The 19,318-nt window shown below is 38.6% G+C and overlaps 1 protein-coding gene across 4 annotated transcripts in view; it reads left to right on the plus strand.

The window, feature by feature from the left end:
• Window positions 1–19,318, plus strand: part of LOC132396899 (arf-GAP domain and FG repeat-containing protein 1-like) — a 138,138-nt gene that overhangs the window by 51,945 nt on the left and 66,875 nt on the right. The gene's annotated exons all lie outside the window — the stretch shown is intronic.

Consider the following 19,318-nt stretch of genomic DNA (forward strand, 5'->3'; position numbering starts at 1 on the left):
CATCCAGCAAACCAAAAACTAAAGCTACAAGACCTACACAAAAGCATATAGTTACATATAGTTGTGAAATAGTCGCATATGTCGTGAAATTTGCTGTTTTGTGGCAGCAGTACATTGCAATACATAATAAAACTATAATTTACAATAAGAAGTACATTTAAAAAAGAAAATTAAGTAAATAGAGGGGAAAATACTGACAAGTGTTCATGGGTTCAATGTCCATTCAGAAATCTGATGGCGGAGGGGAAGAAGCTATTCCTGAAAAGTTTGTGTGTTTCATCAGGCTCCCTTATCACTTCCTTGTTGGTAGTAATGGGAAGAGGGCCTTAGGACCCAAGGGCACAGCCTCAGAATGAAGGAATGTCCCTTTAGAACAGAGGTGAGGAATTTCTTCAGTGCCACAGAGGGGGGTGAAGGCCAAGTCTGAGTATATTTAAGGCAAAGATTAATAAGTTCTTAATTGGTAAGGGGGTTAAGAGTTACAGACAAGATTAGGTTTATTATCCCTGACATGTGTCATGAAATTTGCTGTTTTGTGGCAGTAGTGCAGTGCAAGACCTGTATAAAAAAAATTATTATGTTAAGAAATTAAATTAAATTTAATTAAAAGAAATACGTAAATTTAATTAAAAGAAATACATAATGGAAAAGAGGAATATTGAGATTAGGCTGAATGGCCTAATTCTGCTCCTTTATTGATATAGGAGCAGAATAGAGCAGGGGTATAGGTAGGGCTTTTCCCACTGAAATTGAGTGAGACTACAACCAAAGGTCATGGGTTAAGAGTGAAAGGTGAAAAGTTTAAGGGAAAAATGAGGGGAAAAATCCTTCACTCAGAGGGTGCTGAGAGTGTGGAATGAGCTGCCAATGTACGTGATGAATGTGATTTTGATTTCAATGTTTAAGAGAAATTTGGATAGGTATGTGGATGGGAGGTGTATGGAGGGCTATGGTCCTGGTGCAGGTTGATGAGGCAAGGTAGTTTAGGTGGTTTGGCACGGACTGGGTGGGCCAAAGTACCTGTTTCTGTACTGTAGTTTTCTATGACGCTGAGTCTATAAATGCAATGGCAGAGAGAAGCAGCTCCTAAAATGTTGAGTATATGTCTTCAGGAATGATTGAATGGTGGAATACACTTGATGAACTGAATGGCCTAATTATGTTCCTATATCTTATGGTGTTTAAGTAATTTGAGCAAAGTAGCCAGGTAAAGTAAGAGGAGAAAGGGTAAATGTAATAAGGAGAATGTGAGGGGTGATTTTGAAAACATTTTCAAAATGTTTCAACCAAAGTCTTGTCTAGGAAAGTCTTGGAGACTGAGACCCTCCTTTATATGGTGATCTTGAGGATTTCCATTGGTTAGTCTGAAGAAAGTAGTTATCTTAGATATGGGAACTATGAGGGAACAGAATTCATGAAATTCCAGAGCACAAGCAGCATGGTAGGTTAATGTGTGTCAGAGTATTTGGGTTGAGGATTGTCGAGTGAGGGAAACCAGGCTGTGCAACTGGTGGAACGTGAGGTACCGGCTGGTTTATTTGTAGTGTGTGAACTTCGGATTGCATTTACATTGCTGAACATGGGGCTGGGGGGTTTACAATGAGGGACATGGGGTGGATGGGTGTTTACTGAAGGAAAAGGGGGGGGGGGGTTCATAGAGTAGCGCGTAGATTTGGAGGAGATTTACATTAAGAAGTGTGGCTCGAGGAGGTTTATCCAGAAGGGACTGGATTAACACTGAGGGATGTGGTAGAGGAGATTCACATTGGGGCGCAGAGAGGGTTCACTGAAGGATGTGGGACATGTACTGAATAACGCAGGACGCTGAGGGGTGGGGGAGATAGGTTTACATTGAAGGACTTGTGGGAAGAGGGTGTTTTTACTGACCAGAGTTTGGAAATGGGTTTCCTCAGAGGAAGAAGCAAAGCAAGGTGTTTGAAGTAGAGCTGAGCAGATATTGAATTATATGGGTAAACAGGCGTTAACTTTCATGAGGAATATAGAACTACATCTCATATCTTTGCTTGTTTATGGTTGAATGGTAAATGTGAGTCTTATACCTTCTGACCTCTGTTTTTTTATTCCATATTTTCTTGCAACCATAGAATGAGTTAATTTCAGTCCATTGACTGGCAGATCAGTCCCACTCACCTATTAATGTCCAATTGCAAATTTCTACAGATGGACCGTGGAGAGCATTCTAACTGGTATGGAGGGTGGGGGAGGGGGGGCTACTGCAGAGGATCATGGTAAGCTGCAGAGAGTTGTAAACTTAGTCAGCTCCATCATGGCCACTAGCCTCCCTAGTGTCCATGACATCTTCAAGGAATTTTTCCCCCCCCCCAATAGTTTTCATGTTTTATTGTTTTACATTGAATCACAGTAGATTTAATGTGGCTTTTTTTATACTTATCAACAGAAAAAGACTTTTGTGTCAAAGTGAAAACTGATCTCTACAAAGTGATCTTAATTAATTACAAATATAAACACAAAATAATTGATTACATAAGTATTCACCCTCTTCAAGTCAGTATTTAGTAGATTTGGCAGCAATTACAGCTTTGAGTCTGTGTGGATAGGTCTCCATAAGCTTTGTACATCTGGACTGCAATTTTTCCCTATTCTTCTTTACAAAACTGCTCAAGCTTTGTCAGATAGCATGGTCCGAGCCACAAATTCAATTGGATTGAGGTCTGCACTTTGATTTGGCCACTCCAGGGCACTAACTTTGATTTTAAGCCATTCCTGTGTAGCTTTGACTTTATGCTTGGGGTTATTGTCTTGCTGGAAAACGAATCTTCTCCCAAGTCACAGTTCTCTTGCAGACTGCATCAGATTTTCTCCAGGATTTCCTTGTATTTTACTGCATTCATTTTACCCTCTACCTTCACAAGTATTTCAGGGCCTGCTGCAGAGAAGTATCCCCACAGAATGATGCAGCCACCACCATGCTTCATAGTAGGGAAGACACATATGTTCAAGTGCTGTTCATAGACTTCAGTTCAGCATTCAACACAATCATCCCTTAGAAACCGATGAGAAAGCTGAGCCTACTGGGCCTGAACACCTCCCTCTGCAACTGGATACTAGATTTCCTGACTGGGATACCTCAGTCAGTCCTGATCGGAGGCAGCATCTCCAACACCATTACACTGAGCACGGGGTCCCCTCCAGGGCTGTGTGCTCAGTCCACTGCTGTTCACTCTGCTGATCCATGACCGTGGTGGGTCTCATCACCAAGAACGATGAGTCAGCATACAGAGAGGAGGTGCAGCGGCTAACGGACTGGTGCAGAGCCAGCAACCTGTCTCTGAATGTGAACAAAACCAAAGAGATGGCTGTTGACTTCAGGAGGGCACGGAGCAACCACTCCCCACTGAACATCGATGGCTCCTCAGAAAATATTGTTAATAGCACCAAATTTCTTGGTGTTCACCTGGCAGAGAATCTCACCTGGTCCCTCAACACCAGGTCCATGGTAAAGAAAACCAGCAGTGTCTCTACTTTCTGCAAAGGCTGAGGAAAGTCCATCTCCCACCCCCCATCCTCATCACATTCTTTGTATTGAGAGCATCCTGAGCAGCTGCATCACTGCCTGGTTTGGAAATTGCACCACCTTGGATCGTAAGACCCTGCAGTGGATAGTGAGGACAGCTGAGAAGATCATCATGGTCTCTCTTCCCGCCCCTACAGACATTTACACTGCACGCTTCATCCACAAACAGCATCATGAAGTACACCACACACCCCTCATACAAACTCTTCTTCCTCTTGCCGTCTGGGAAAAGGCACTGAAGCATTTGGGCTCTCACGACCAGACTATGTAACAATTTCTTCCCCCAAGCTATCAGAGTCCTCAATACCCAGAGCCTGGACTGACACCAACTTACTGCCCTCTACTGTGCCTATTGTCTTGTTTATTATCTATTGTAATGTCTGCACTGTTTTTATGCTCTTTATGTAGTCCTGGGTAGGTCTGTAGTCTAGTGTAGTTTTTTTTTCTGTGTTTTTATGTAGTTCAGTGTAGTGTACTGTTTCATGTAGCACCATGGTCCTGAAAAACGTCTCATTTTTACTGTGTACTGTACCAGCAGTTAAAGTCGGAATGACAATAAAAAGTGACTTGACTTGGTGAGTTTTTGAGGTGTGGTATTCGGTTTATGCCAAATATAGTGTTTAGTCTGATGGCCAAGAAGCTCAATTTTGGTTTCATCAGACCATCGAACTTTCCAGCTGACTTCAGAGTCTCCTACATGCCTTCTGGCAAACTGTAGCAGATACTTCATGTGTATTTTTTTCAACAGTGGCCACTCTCCCATAAAGCTGCCCTGGTGAAGCACCCAGGCAACAGTTGTATGTACAGTCTCTCCCATCTCAGCCACTGAAGCTTGCAACTCCTCCAGAGTTGTCATTGGGCTCTTGGTGGCCTCTCTCACTAGTCCCCTTCTTGCATGGTCACTCAGTTTTTGAAGATGGCCTGCTCTTGGCAGATTTGCAGCTGTGCCATATTCTTTCCATTTCTTGATGATTGACTTAACTGTATTCCAAGGGATATCAGTGACTTGGAAATGTTCATGTATCCATCTCATGACTTGTGCTTTTCAATAATGCTTTCATGGAGTTGCTTAGTTCTTTTGTCTTTATGGTGTAGTTTTTGCCAAGATACTGACTCACCAGGAGCTGGACCTTCCAGATACAGGTGTATTTTTACTGGAATCCATTGAAATACCTTGACTGCATGCGGTGATCTCCATTTAACTAATTATGTGACTTCTAAAACCAATTGGCTGTACCCGTGATGATTTGGTGTGTCATATTAAAGGGGGTAAATACTTATGCAATCAATTATTTTGTGTTTTATATTTGTAATTAATTTAGATCACTTTGTAGAGCTTTGATTTCACTTTGACATGAAAGAGTCTATTTCCGTTGATCAATGTCAAAAAAGCCAAATTAAATCCCCTGAGATTCAATTGTTGTAAAACAATAAAACATGTTATAGTATATTGTATGTAGATATGATCATAGGATTATGAAAGGAGATAGGTAGGAACAGTTGTCCTACTGAAAGGACACTGAACTGGATTGCAGATGGGGAAACAGTGTTTGTAGTGTAAATAAGCTGCTTGGTGAATTGTTTACACAAGAAGCTGGTCAGAGGATTTGTCCTGATGTGGATGTTATATCAACTGACCGCACTATGTCAACAGGAACAAAATAACGAACAGGAGAACTGCATTTGAGCCCTTGAGTCACCTCTACCATTTCACAGTATCAGGACTTCTATCTTGATTAATTTCCCTGTCTTATCCCCATATTCCTTCACTCCTGTAATATCCAGAAACCTGTCGATATGTTTGATATTCTACGTGTTGTCAACTTGTCTTTTGCCATTTGTGCAATGTTTTCTTTCATTCATTTGGGTGTTTTTTTTCTCGTAAATGATCACCATAATCAATAGCCTCTAGCTTCCCTTTGGACTTGGAGGCAATATAATGTGGTAGAACTGAGCCAAGGCAAAGCTGAGTCAAAGCAAATGGAGGCAAGGCAGCAGGCCCGTCACCAAGAGCGAGGAAAGATCTGAGGTTTGATGGATTTAAGCGCTAGGCTGAATCGAGGAACCGAGGTCCGGCATATTAGAGTAACTGAACCCGACGTTTGGAGAGCGGTTTAAGTGCCGGATCAGATTGAGAAGTTCAGGATGTCCAGGCTACAGGTGAGGGGACAGTCCAGTTTAGCTCACTGCTCCGTGATGTTTACTCAGTTCTGCACTGAACTCCAGCCGTGGCTTTGTGTCTATATGGACTTTGGTTTAGAACTCTTATTTGCTTGCTTTTATTGTTTGTACAATTTTTTTCTCTGCACATTGGGTGTATGACTGCCTTCTTTTTTATAATGGGTTCTTTTGGGTTTCTTTGTATCCTGGCTGCAAGTATGACAATGAATCTCAAGGTTGTATATAGTATATATACTTTACATTAAACTTTTTGAACTTTGAACAGGTTCCATGGTGTTTCTTTGTTTTGTGGGTTCCTGCAGGAGGGCTCATCTAATGGTTGTATTCTGTATACATACTTTGAATTGAATTGAATAAGTGTACTTTGAATCTTTGACCTCTGTTTTAAGCTTCCATAGCATACTTTAGGAAGACATTTCTGAAAATGTAAAACTGAGGAAAGACGTTAGAATGAGAATAAATTTATTCCTGACTTTGAGAGTGTAGACCTTAGCTCTGGACTCTTCAGTCAGGAGAGTATGCTTTCTGATCTATTCTGATAAACCCCGTCAGAATTTTTAAGCATTCCAGCTATTGCCTCTGAACCTCAGAGTATAGAAGCCTAGCCTACTCAATCTCTGCTTGTCTGAGAAACCTGCTATCTCAGGGACCAGTCTGCTGCATGTCCTCTTTAGCAAGTGTGCTATTCCCAGGTAAGGCTGAAATTGTACACCATACTGTGTCTGTGGTCTATCTTGTAGTCGAGGCCTACATGATATATGCTTGTTGAACGTGGATGTCATCTGTCGGCGACTTGTGTAAGGTGGAGTTTCAAGATGGCGACGTAGACATCTGCCTTTTAGGCGCTCTTCATTTTTTAAGCTATAATCACCCTTTAATCAAATCTTTTCGTACTTAATTACATGGGTTGATATTTACGATTTATTTCTTTTTTAAAATAATACTTGATTTAATTTTTTCAAACTTAAAATGTCTGTACCTAAGAAATCGTCTAAAGACCCTATAACTCTCGATGCAATCTCCAGTCTTCTGGATACTAAACTTGCAAGTCTGGAAAGTAAACTTACTGCGAAAATGGCTGAGCTTGAAGAAGTCGTTAGATCATTTGATACCAAGCTTCAATCGCTGGCAGCAGATATTGAACGGCATGAAGAAAAGTTTGCGGCTCTTGACAAGATAATTTGTGAAAAAATACGTACAATCGAAACTTTGGAGGAGAAGGTACGGTTGACCGCTAAAATAGTGGAGCAGAATAAGTTTAAAATCACCGATCTTGAAAACCGATCTCGCAGACAGAACTTGCGTATTATTGGATTTCCCGAAAATGTTGAGTCTGGTGACTTAACTGAATATTTCTCTAACTTATTGTGGGAAATTTTTGGCGAGGATGCTTTGCGGGTTAAACCTACTGTTGACCGTGCCCACAGAGTTTTGAGATTTTTGGCTGCGAGAGACAAGCCACGAGCTGTGATTGTCCGTCTCCATTATCCTCGGGAGAAAGAGCTTTTAATTCGATTAGCTCGTCACAAAGGTATGATTTCTCACAGAAGCAACAACTTTCGTATTGTTGAGGATTATTCATTCGAGGTGATGAGGGCGAGAATCGCTTTTAAACCGGTGATGGCAGAGATTCATTCGATTGGACTTAAACAAGCTTTAAGATACCCAGTGAATCTCAGAATTACGTTGAGAGATGACAGTCAGCGCTTCTTTAATACTCCGGAAGAAGCGAAGAAATTCATTGAAGAATATCGGTCTTCTAGTACAATTTGAACTATGTGTTATGTTGAAGAATTTTTGGAGAGAAGACGCCATTCTGTTTTTAGGCTTTAACTTTTGAAGCTGCGGTATAGCTTTTTACTTTGGTCTGTAGACCTGGTTTTTTTTATTATCATGATTTACAGATGCTCTTTTAATTTTACTATAATGTCTTTTTTCTTAATTAAGTTTTTTTCCTCTGGATTAGATATACATGTTAAGACTTTGTAATAATGATTTATTTTTTAAGATGTCGTTTCTTTTTCCCATAAGACTTTGCTTTCCGTAAGCGTTTATTTGCCTGTATTTGAGAATGGGACGAATGTTTTGAATTTTTGGACTTTTTTTTATATATATTGTAGTGGTTATTGAATCCTTTTTTAATCTTATTTTGATGACTTTTTTAAAAAAAAGATTGGCGAATTTACATTTATATTCTGTAATATGGTCCTTTCAAAACGTCGTTTCTTCTTCCCATAAGTCTCTGTTTTTGAAACGTCATTTTCTTATATTTGAATATGGAATTTTTTTTAAAGGCATATTACACTATTTTAAACTTCAATGGTTATCCTTTTTTATTAATGATTTTTTGCTTTTTTATATTATTTTTTCATTTTGATTGATATATATTCTTTCTTTTTACAACCCTGTATTTATATCTGGGTGTTATATAGTTTCTCTTTTCTTTCTTTTCATGAAGTTGCCATCTTGAAAATGGGGGTAATATTAGTATTAGTTTGTGCGCCTGCCGCTTGGCTTTTTTTCGTGGGGTTGGGGGAGGGGGTAGGGATCTTTTTTCACGCTTTTGCTTTTTATTTTTTTGCTTTTAGTTTATGGGCCGACTTTAAATTATTCATATTGTTGAGGTGTCATGTTCTCCGGTTGCTCCTGAATCATTTTTCCTTCTTCCTGAATTATGGGTTATGTGTCTTTTTAACCTTTTATGATATATACAACTAATATTGGCATGATGGATAAGTCTATTAACTTTATCTCTTGGAATACTAATGGTTTAAATCATCGATTAAACGTAAAAAAAATTTAAAGTATTCCATAGACTAAATGCTAATATTATTTTTGCACAGGAGACCCATATTAGGAAGGAGGATAATCAACTTTTTTTTAGGTTCTGGAAGGGTCAACAATTTCACTCAAATTGTACCGTCAAAATTAGGGGTGTGTCTATTTTTATAGACCCCTCAATTTCGTTTACACATCATGAAATTATTTCTGATCCACAGGGCAGATTTTTGTTGATAACCGGTTCACTTTTTAATCGAAAAGTGGTTCTAGTTAATATTTATGCTCCAAACTTTGACTGCCCTGAATTTTTTAAACGTTTATTTACTTCCCTTCCTAATCTAATTGAATATATGTTGATAATGGGTGGAGATTTCAATTGTTGTCTGAATCCTTTGATGGATAGATCTAAACCTATCCGAATTCTTCCGAATAGATCAGCCTTACTTATTAATTCTTTTATGGTTGAATCGGGAATTACTGAAATATGGCGGTTTTTGAACCCTAAAGATAAAGAATTTTCGTTTTTTTCACATGTATATGACAGTTATTCTAGAATTGATTATTTCCTTATTGATCATCGTTTATTAACGGATGTTACTGATTGTAAATATGATTCTATTACTATTTCGGATCATGCAACTTTGAAGTTATCTATCAAGATTTCGGACTTTTCCAATAATACTAGATCTTGGAGACTTAACGCTACTTTGCTTCAAGATCCAGAATTTATCACCTACATAAAACAGCAAATTGACTTGTTTTTCTCATCAAACTATACTGAAGAGATTGACAGAGGAATACTTTGGGACTCTTTTAAGGCTTTTATCCGTGGACAAATTATCTCATATTCCGTTGGTAAAAGAAAACAAAGATATTTAGAAATTGCTTTATTAGTGGATAAAATTAAAGAAATTGATAAGATTTATTCCGTGACTCCTACCAAAGAACTTTATAAGAAGAGAGTTGAGCTTCAAATGGAGCATAGCTTATTATTATCTTCTTCAATTGAGAATCAATTAATTAGGACCAGGGTTCAATTTTATATCCATAGTGATCGAACTGGTATATTGTTAGCTAACCAATTAAAAGCTATTTCGACTAAGCGACAAATTATTAAAATTCGTAAACAAGACGGTAATCTAACTACTGAACATAAAGAAATCAATAACACTTTTCAAGATTTTTATAAATCTTTATATCAAACAGAATTTGATGGCGATCTGTCCATCTTGGATAATTTTTTTAACAATTTGAATATTTCCAAACTGACAGATGAAGATCGGAGCTTGTTCGATGCTCCTATCTCTATGGCCGAAATAGGAGAGGCTATCTCATCAATGAATTCAGGGAAAGCTCCTGGTCCTGATGGTTATATTATAGAATTTTTTAAAACTTTTTCTTCTTTGCTTTCCCCTTGGTTATGTGAAATCTTTAATGATGCATTTGCTAAGGAGAGATTACCTCAATCTTTTTATGAAGCTACTATCTCTCTAATTCTTAAAAAAAGATAAGGATCCTACTTTATGTGCATCTTATCGCCCTATATCACTATTAAATGTAGACTCTAAGATTCTTACAAAAATTTTAGCTATTAGGTTAGAAAAGGTACTATCACAGATTATTTCAGAAGACCAAACTGGTTTTATTAGGAATCGGTATTCCTTTTTTAATGTTAGAAAATTGATTAATATAATTTATACTTCATCACCCACAATCCCAGAATGTGTTATTTCATTAGATGCTGAAAAAGCTTTTGATAGAGTTGAATGGATATACTTATTTAACGCTTTGAGATATTTTAATTTTAGTCCTAATTTTATATCATGGATCAAACTAATATATTATAAACCTGTTGCTTCTGTTCTTACAAATAATCTTTTTTTCAATTATCTCGTGGTACGAGACAAGGTTGTCCCTTAAGTCCTTTATTATTTAATATCGCATTAGAACCTTTAGCCATTGCTATTCATGAATCTCCTAATATTTTTGATATTACCCATAATGAGAAGTTATACGAGTTATCACTTTATGCTGATGACTTGTTGTTATATATTTCTGATCCTGACAGGTCTATTCCCGCTATTTTATCCTTGTTGGCTCAATTTGGTAGTTTTTCTGGTTATAAACTAAACTTGGATAAGAGTGATTTATTCCCTTTAAACACGCAAACTTTATTGAATGACAGGATACCATTTAAAGTTGTTACTGATAACTTTATCTATTTAGGTATAAAAATTACCAAGAAATATAAAGATTTATTTAGACTGAATTTTTTACCTATGCTCCATCAAATTCAACAACTTACTACAAGATGGTCTCCCTTATCCTTATCATTAGTTGGTCGGATTAATGCTATTAAAATGATGATTTTACCGAAATTTTTATATTTATTTCAACCTTTACCAATTTTTATTCCTAAATCTTTTTTTGATAACATTGATTCAAAAATTTCCTCATTTGTGTGGCAAAATAAAAACCCCAGGTTAAGTAAAAGGCAATTACAAAAATCTAAAAAAGATGGTGGTTTAGCTTTACCTAACTTTAGATTTGACTATTGGGCGAATAATATTCGTAACTTAATATATTGGAAATTAGGTTTGGATTCACCATTGTGCCCACAGTGAGTAAATTTAGAATGCAATGAGGCACAGGGATATTCTCTATTTTCCGTTCTTGGTTCTTCTCTTCCTGCTGATTTAGTTAAATTCAATAAACAGATATCCAACCCTGTTGTCAAACATACATTACGAATTTGGTTTCAATTTCGTAAGTTTTTTACTTTGAAAAACTTTGTTCTTGATAGCCCTATTTTACTTAATTTTTTTTTCAAACCTTCTTTGACAGATCAAGCTTTTAGCATATGGAAAAGGAAAGGTATAAAATGTTTTCGTGATCTTTTTTTTGAAGGTAGTTTGATGTCTTTCGATCAACTTTCCAACAAATTTAAGTTACCTAAATCTAATTTTTTTAGATATTTACAAATCAGAATTTTTTAACATAAAGTTCTACCATCCTTCCCCAATTCAACTTCAATGGATTTTTCAGATTTGATTTTTACCTTAAATCCTTGTCAGAAGGGATTAGTGGCTTTTATTTATAATATGATTATGAAGATACAACCAGAAATATCAGGTAGAATTAAACAAGAATGGGAAAAAGAACTTCAATATAATATATCAACAGAAAAATGGGAAAAAATTTTACAAATGGTTAATTCTTCTTCTATATGTGCTAAACATGCTTTAATATAATTTAAAATTGTACATAGAGCTCATATGTCTAAAGATAAGCTTGCTTGATTCTATTCTCATATTAACCCTCAATGTGACAGATGTCATTCAGATGTGGCTACATTGACTCACATGTTTTGGTCATGTCCCACTTCATATAACTATTGGAAGGACATATTTGCTACCATTTCCTCAATTTGGAATATCGATTTACAACCTCATTTTATTACTGCAATTTTTGGTATACCAAATGAGGATGGTAATCAGTTTTCCCCTTCAATTAGACGAATGATTGCTTTTGTAACATTAATGGCCAGAAGGTCTATATTACAAAATTGGAAAGAATTAAATCCTTCTACCACGTTTCAGTGGTTCTCTCAAACTATTTCTTATCTGAGCTTGGAAAAAATTAGAAGCACTGTTTTTGACTCATCAATTAAATTTGAAGAAACTTGGGGACCGTTCATTCGACATTTTCATATGAATTAATTTGGCCTCTTCCAGACCTTCTCTCTGTTTATTCTTGTTCTGGTATGGAGTTCCGGAGTTTTTGACACTATCATATACATATAAACTGTTATTATTGCCCATGTTAGTTTAGTTTAGTGTTTTTTTTCTCAATATATATTTTTTCTTGTATTTTTAATTTTTTTTTCTTTTGATGATTATTCTTATTTTTTTCATATATAATTATTATAGGCTTGATTGATTAATGTACTATCTTTTTCTGTTGATATTTTAATAGGATATTGTTATCTTATTATTAATTTAATTTCAAGTCTATTGCACCTATTCATTATTATGTTATGTTTTTTTTATATATGAAACTCAATAAAAAGTTTGAAAAAGAAAAGAAAGACTTGTGTAAATGATCATCCAGGTCTCTTTGAACATCAGCATTACTGATCCCTTCACCACATACAAAGTTATTTAGCATATCATTTCTTCCTCTAGTGAAATGGATCATCTTGCGTGTTACTACATCTCAGAACAGAACATATAACTGTTTGTAGGGCCATTCGCCGAGCCTGGAGGTTAAGTCACAAACGTTTAGTCACCAGTCAAGATGACATCATCGATGTGCAGTTGAGTTTTGTTTCTGCTGAGTGCTCACATTTATATTGGTCCGACACCTTGTTCTGATCGGTTGGCTGTCGTGCTGGCTGCTAATCCCAGCCAGCCGGATAGCTGAGTGATCTTCTTTGGCCCACAAGACTACATGAACATCAGCTAGCTGTAAGAAGACGTGATCCTCTGTCACTCATCTCAGTACATGAAGACGAAATTCATCTGGAAAACTGTAAAACTTCTGACAGAATCACAAAACAAGAAATCAAGAGAATTCTTGGAAGCTAGGTTTGACAAACTTTTATAGATGTGTAGTGAAGGGTATATTGACTGGCTGCATCACAGCCTGGTATGGAAACACCAGGGCCCATGAATGGAAAATCCTACAAAAAGGAGTGGATACAGCCCAGTACATCACGGGTAAAGTCCTCCCCACCATTGAGCACATCTACATGAAACTCTGTTGCAGGAAAGCTGCATCCATCATCAGGGATCCACCATAGTGGACATGTTCTCTTCTCACTGCTACCATTAGGAAGAAAGTACAGGAGCCTCAGGACTCACACCATCAGGTTTAGGAATAGTTACTATCCTTCAACCAGCAAGCTCTAGAACCAGAGAGGATATCTTCACTCTACTTGACCCATCATTGAAATGTTCCCACAATGTATGAACTCACTTTTAAGGAGTTCATGTTCTTGATATTTATGCTTATTCATTATTATTATTATTTTGATATTCTTTTGTATTTGCTCAGCTTGTTGTCTTTTGTACATTGGTTGTTTGTCCATCCTGAAGGGTGTGGTCTTACATTGATTCTATTGTGTTTCTTGTATTTTCTGTGCATGGCTGCAAGAAAACGAATCACAGGGTTATACACGGTGACATACAATTACTTAGACCACAAGACATAGGAGCAAAATTAGACCATTTGGCCTATCAAGTCTTCACTGCCTTTTTTGAGCTTTGAACCTTCCCTTGCTGTTGAAATTATAATGTAATACTTTGTCAGACCTGCTGGAGGCAGGAACAATGCGGTGAGGTACTGGACCAAGCTGTCCACTCGGCACTTATAGAGCCACTCCCTGTTGCTCCAGGAGAGCCTGACAATGGCACCAAAATATGAATAGACTTTACATAAAATCTGCAAGGTTGGGGTGGTGCATGAGGTAAGAAGCCAGTCTAGATATTGAGTCTTAAACCCAAAACATCAGCAGTTCACTTCCCTCAACAGATGCTGCCTGACCTGCAGTTCTTGTTTATCTCTAAATTCCAGTGTCTACGATCTCACTGCATTTATTTCTTCGTGCTTGGTATTTCAGACGTTGATGTGAGCTGTAGTTTGTGGAAGGAGCTACCAATCTGTAGGAAAGGCAGAACCCTCTAGCTGTATTGCCCTATGCATAGCACTTGTCTAACACAATCCTAAAGAATCAGAATCAGGTTTAACATCACTGGCATGTGTCATAAAATTTGTTGACTTTGCAGCAGCAGTACAATGCAGTAAATAATACTAGAAAAAAACTGAATTACAGTAAATATATATTAGTTAAATAAGTAGTGCAAAAAATAGAAATTAAAAAAAGCAGTGCGATAGTGTTGATGGGTTCAATGTTCATTCTGATGGCCAAGGGGAAGAATCTTTGAGTGTGTGTGTTCAGGCTTCAGTGCCTCCTCCGTCGTGGTAGCAATGAGAACAATGAGAAGGCATGACCTGGCTGATGGGGATTCTTAATGATGGATGCCGCCTTTTTGAAGTATTGCACCTTGAAGATGTCCTGGATACTACGGAGGCTAGCACCCATGATGGAGCTGACTAATTTTACAACTCCCTGCAGCGTTGCCGCCCCCCCCCCCCCCCCATTCCAGATGGTGATGTAGCCAGTCTTTCCATGGTACATCTGTAGAAATTTGCGAGTGTCTTTGGTGACATACCAAATCTCCTCAGACTCCTAATGAAATATAGCCACTGTCATGCCGCCTATGTAGTAGCATCGAATGGTAGTACACTCACTGACTGTGTTAGCTACTTCACCTCCCAGTAAAGCAGCTGATCTTCTGATGTGGTATGACTTCTGTCAGAGAGGTAACGTTACTACTGGAGAGTGTGAACCATTTCAATTCTACTTTCCATTCCCGCAAGTCAGTCCATGGCCTCCTCTACTGCCACTCAGGTCTCTAATCTGACAGCATTAGCATCAATTTCTTGAACTTCTGGTAACTACCTCATCCCCTCTCTTTCACCATTCCCCATTCTTGTTTTCCTCTCTCACCTTCTCTTCTTACCTGCTCATCACCTCCCTCTGGTGCTCTTCCCTCTTCCCTTTCTTCCATGGTCTTCTGTCTTCTATCAGGTAACCCCTTTTCCAGCCCTCTATCTCTTTCACCTGCTACCTTGTACTACTTCTTCATTTTCCCTCCCACCTTCTAATTCTGATTTCTTCCCCTTCCTTTCCAGTCCTGATGAAGGGTCTCAGACCAAAATGTCCACAGTTTATTCTCATCCATAGATGCTGCTTGTTCTGCTGAGTTCCTCCAGCACATTTTGTGTGTTGCTCTAGCTTTGCAGTACCTCTTGTGTTTGGAGATTGTGAATGTCATGTAAACAAAAACGGAGTTACCTTGGAGTTCAGGTAGACATTTTCCTGAAAGTAGTGTAAAGTACGCAAGCCTTCATCAGTCAGAGCACTGAGTGGAGAAGTTGGAGGTTATGTTGTACTTGCACAGAACATTCTGGTGAGGGCACATTTGGAATGTTGTGCTCAGTTTTGTAACAAAGCAAAATGAAAGTCATGTACATACGTGCTTAGGTGCAAAGAAGAAAATTCCCTGCAGCAGCATCGCAGAACATAATAACATCATATAAGTTAATAACATCATATATTTAAATCATAATAACATCATACATTTAAAGACTCAAAGTACATTTATTATCAAAGTATGTATGCAGTGCTATACAACTCTGAAATTCATCTTTCCCACAGAGAGTCACGGAGCAACAAACAACCGGAGGCTGAGTCCTCCACCTTAGAAAACATACTCTCCACATCCACTCTTTTGAGGCTTTCCCCTCTCATTCTTCTGAATTCCAGTGAGTAGAGGCCCAATGTCATCAAATACTCCTCGTATGACAAGCCTTTCAATCCCGGAATCATTTTCCTGATCCTCTTGTGATCCCACTCCTATGTCAGCGGATCCTTTCTTAGGTAAGGGGCTCAAACTGCTCACAATACTCCCAAGTTAGGATATGTGCCAAATGTGAGCAAATGGGACTAGCTTGGATAGGCATTTGATCAACAGGGACCAGTTGGGACAAAGGGCCTGTTTCTGTGCTTTTTGACTTTTAAGTGCAGCTAATTTTGAAAGGACATAATGGGGGACAGGCTGGTGGGGTAAACTCTACTATGCAAACTGAAGGACAGAAGATGTGTAGAGAAGGTAGATTGGGAAGATTGTTAAGGATGTGGTACTTGGAGGCATTTGATAAAATAGGCCAAAGTCAGCATGATTTCCTCAAGGGAAAATTTTGCCTGACATATCTGTTGGAATTCTTTCGGAAACAATGAATAGGATAGACAATGGAGAATTGGTGGATGTTGTACTGTTGGAATTTAATGTAGTCAAGTGTGAGGTTTTGCTCTTCAGTAGGGCCAGTCAGGGTAGGTCTTACACAGTGAACAGTAGGGCCCTGAGGAGTGTGGTAGAACAAAGGGATCTGAGAATACACGTCCATAATTCATTAAAAGTGATGTCACAGATAAATAGGGTCATTAAGAAAATTTTTGGCATATTTGCATAAATCAATGTATTGAGTACAGGAGATGGGATGTCATGTTGAAATTATATAAGATGTTGGTGAGGCCTAACTTGGAGTATTGTGTGCGGTTTTAGTTACCTACCTACAAGAAAGAGGTCAACAAGTTTGAAAGGGTACAGAGAAATTTTACAAGGATGTTGCAAGGTCTAGAGGACCTGAGTTATAAGGTAAGATTGAATAGGTTTGGACTTCATTCCGAAGAAGATTGAGGGGAGATTTGATAGATGAATACAACATTATGAGGGGTATAGGTAAATGCAAACAGGCTTTTTTCCTACTGTTGTTGGGTGGGACTATACCGAGAGATCATGGGTTAAGGATGAAAGGTAAGAGGTTTAAGGGGAACATGAGGGGAAACTTCTTCACTTAAAGAGTCGTGACAGCGTGTAGTGAGCCGCCAGTACAAGTGGTGCATGCAAGTTTGATTTCAATGTTAAAGAGAAGTTTGGATAGGTATGTGTGTAGTAAGGATATGGATAGCTATGGTCCCGGTGCAGGTCGAAGGGAGTAGGCAGTTTAAATGGTTTTGCCATGGACTAGATAGACCAAAGGGCCTGTTTCTGTGCTGGACTTCTCTCTGACTCTACATGGATTTTCAGAAGGACTTTGGCAAGGTGCCAATCATGAGGCTGCTTAACAAGTTAGGATCCCGTGGTATTACATGAAAGGTACTGGCATGGATAGAGCATTGGCTGATTAGCAGAAGACAAAGATTGGGAACAAAAGGAGTCTTGTGATTGGCTAGTGTTTCACAGGGTGTGTTGATTCTACGTCTTTTTACATTATGTATCAATGATTTGGGTGAAGGAATTGATGGCTTTGTGGCCAAGTTTGTGGATGATGAGAAGATAGGTGGAGGAGCAGATAGTGTTGTGGAAGCAGAGATCCTGCAGAATGATTTAAACACATTAGGAGAATGGGCAAAGAAGTGATAGATGGAATACAGTGTTGGGAACTGTATGGTCATGTACTTTGGTGGAAGAAATAAAAGAGTAGACTATGTTCTAAATGGAGAGAAAATTCAAAACTCTGAGATCTGCTTCCCTCAGTTGTTGCTGACTGAAAATCAGAGACATAAGCTAAAAATGATCTGCGCCCTCTTTGAAGAGGCTATGTAAATTCCATCTCATTCACTCTGCCTTGTGTAGCTGGATCCTGGACTTCCTGTCAGATCATTGTCAGGTGGTAAGAGTGGGCTCCCTCACCTCTGCCCCTCTGTCCTTCAACACAGGTGCCCCTCAGGGCTGTGTACTAAGCCCCCTCCTTTACTCTCTGTATAGCCATGACTGTCACTACCCACAGCTCTAATCTTCTAATTGCTGATGATACAACACTGATTGGCCTAATCTCAAATATTAATGAGGCAGCCTACAGAGAAGAAGTCACCACCCTAACACAGTGGTGTCATGAGAACAACCTCTCCCTGAATGTCGCAAAAACAAAGGAGCTGGTTGTGGACTACAGGAGGAATGGAGACAGGCTAGCCCCTATTGACATCAATGGATCTGGGGTTGAGAGAGTGAACAGCTTTAAGTTCCTCGACATAAAGATCATTGAGGATCTCACGTGGTCTCTATGTACAGGCTGTGTGGTGAAAAAGGCACAATAGCGCCACTTTCACCACAGACAGTTGAAGAAGTTTGGTGTGGGCCCCTCAAATCCTAAGAACTTTCTATAGGGACACAATTGAGAACATCCTGACTGGTTCCATCACTGCCTGATATGGGAACTGTATTTCCCTCATCGCAGGTCTCTGCAGAGAGTGGTGTGGACAGCCCAGCGCATCTGTAGATGTGAACTTCCCACTATTCAGGACATTTATAAAGAAAGATATATAAAAAGAGCCCAAAGGATCATTGGGGATGCCAGTCACCCCAACCACAAATTGTTCCTGCTGTTACCATCTGGGTAACGGTACCACAGCCAGGACCAACAGACTCCAGGACAGCTTCTTCTACCAGGCCATCAGACTGCTTAACTCGTGCTGACACAACTGTGTTTCTACGTTATGTTATATTGACTATCCTATTTATTATAAATTACTATAAATTGCACATTGCACATTTAGACGGAGACATAACGAAAAGATTTTTACTCCTCATGTATATGAAGGATGTAAATAATATTGTCAATTCAATTCATTGACCAAAGGGCTGTTCATTATGTGTCCTGATGTCTGTGTATCTGGCTTAAATGTAGATGTGATATAATGGAACACTGTGAGAGTGTTTGCTAAATAAAAGTGAGTTGTTGATACAGGATTTCACAGGTGGAAATACAGAATGAACGAATGGAGAGATTCTGGTGTGGTAACCACATGAGATCATCATCTCGGGATAATTGTTTTGTGATATGTCTAAAATGGTACACTGTTAATTTAAACAAATCTGATACTCCTCGGGACATTGAGGAACTTTACTTCACTGCGTTCATCCAGGGTTCTAAACCTACAGTTATGGGCTCATATAGCATGGAAACAGGCCTTTCAGCCTTACCAAGATGCCCATTGGCCCACATCCCTCTAAACCTTTCCTATCCATGTATTTTTTAATGGTGTTACTGTATCTGCAATAGGTACCTGCTATTGTCCATCTTGTGGCAATTCATTGTATACATTGACCAATCTCTGTGTGAAGAGATGGCTCCTCAGGTTCTTCTCCCCCCCTCACCTTAAACCTATGCTCT

This window comes from Hypanus sabinus, chromosome 7, assembly GCF_030144855.1.
Source record: "Hypanus sabinus isolate sHypSab1 chromosome 7, sHypSab1.hap1, whole genome shotgun sequence".
NCBI lineage: Eukaryota > Metazoa > Chordata > Chondrichthyes > Myliobatiformes > Dasyatidae > Hypanus > Hypanus sabinus.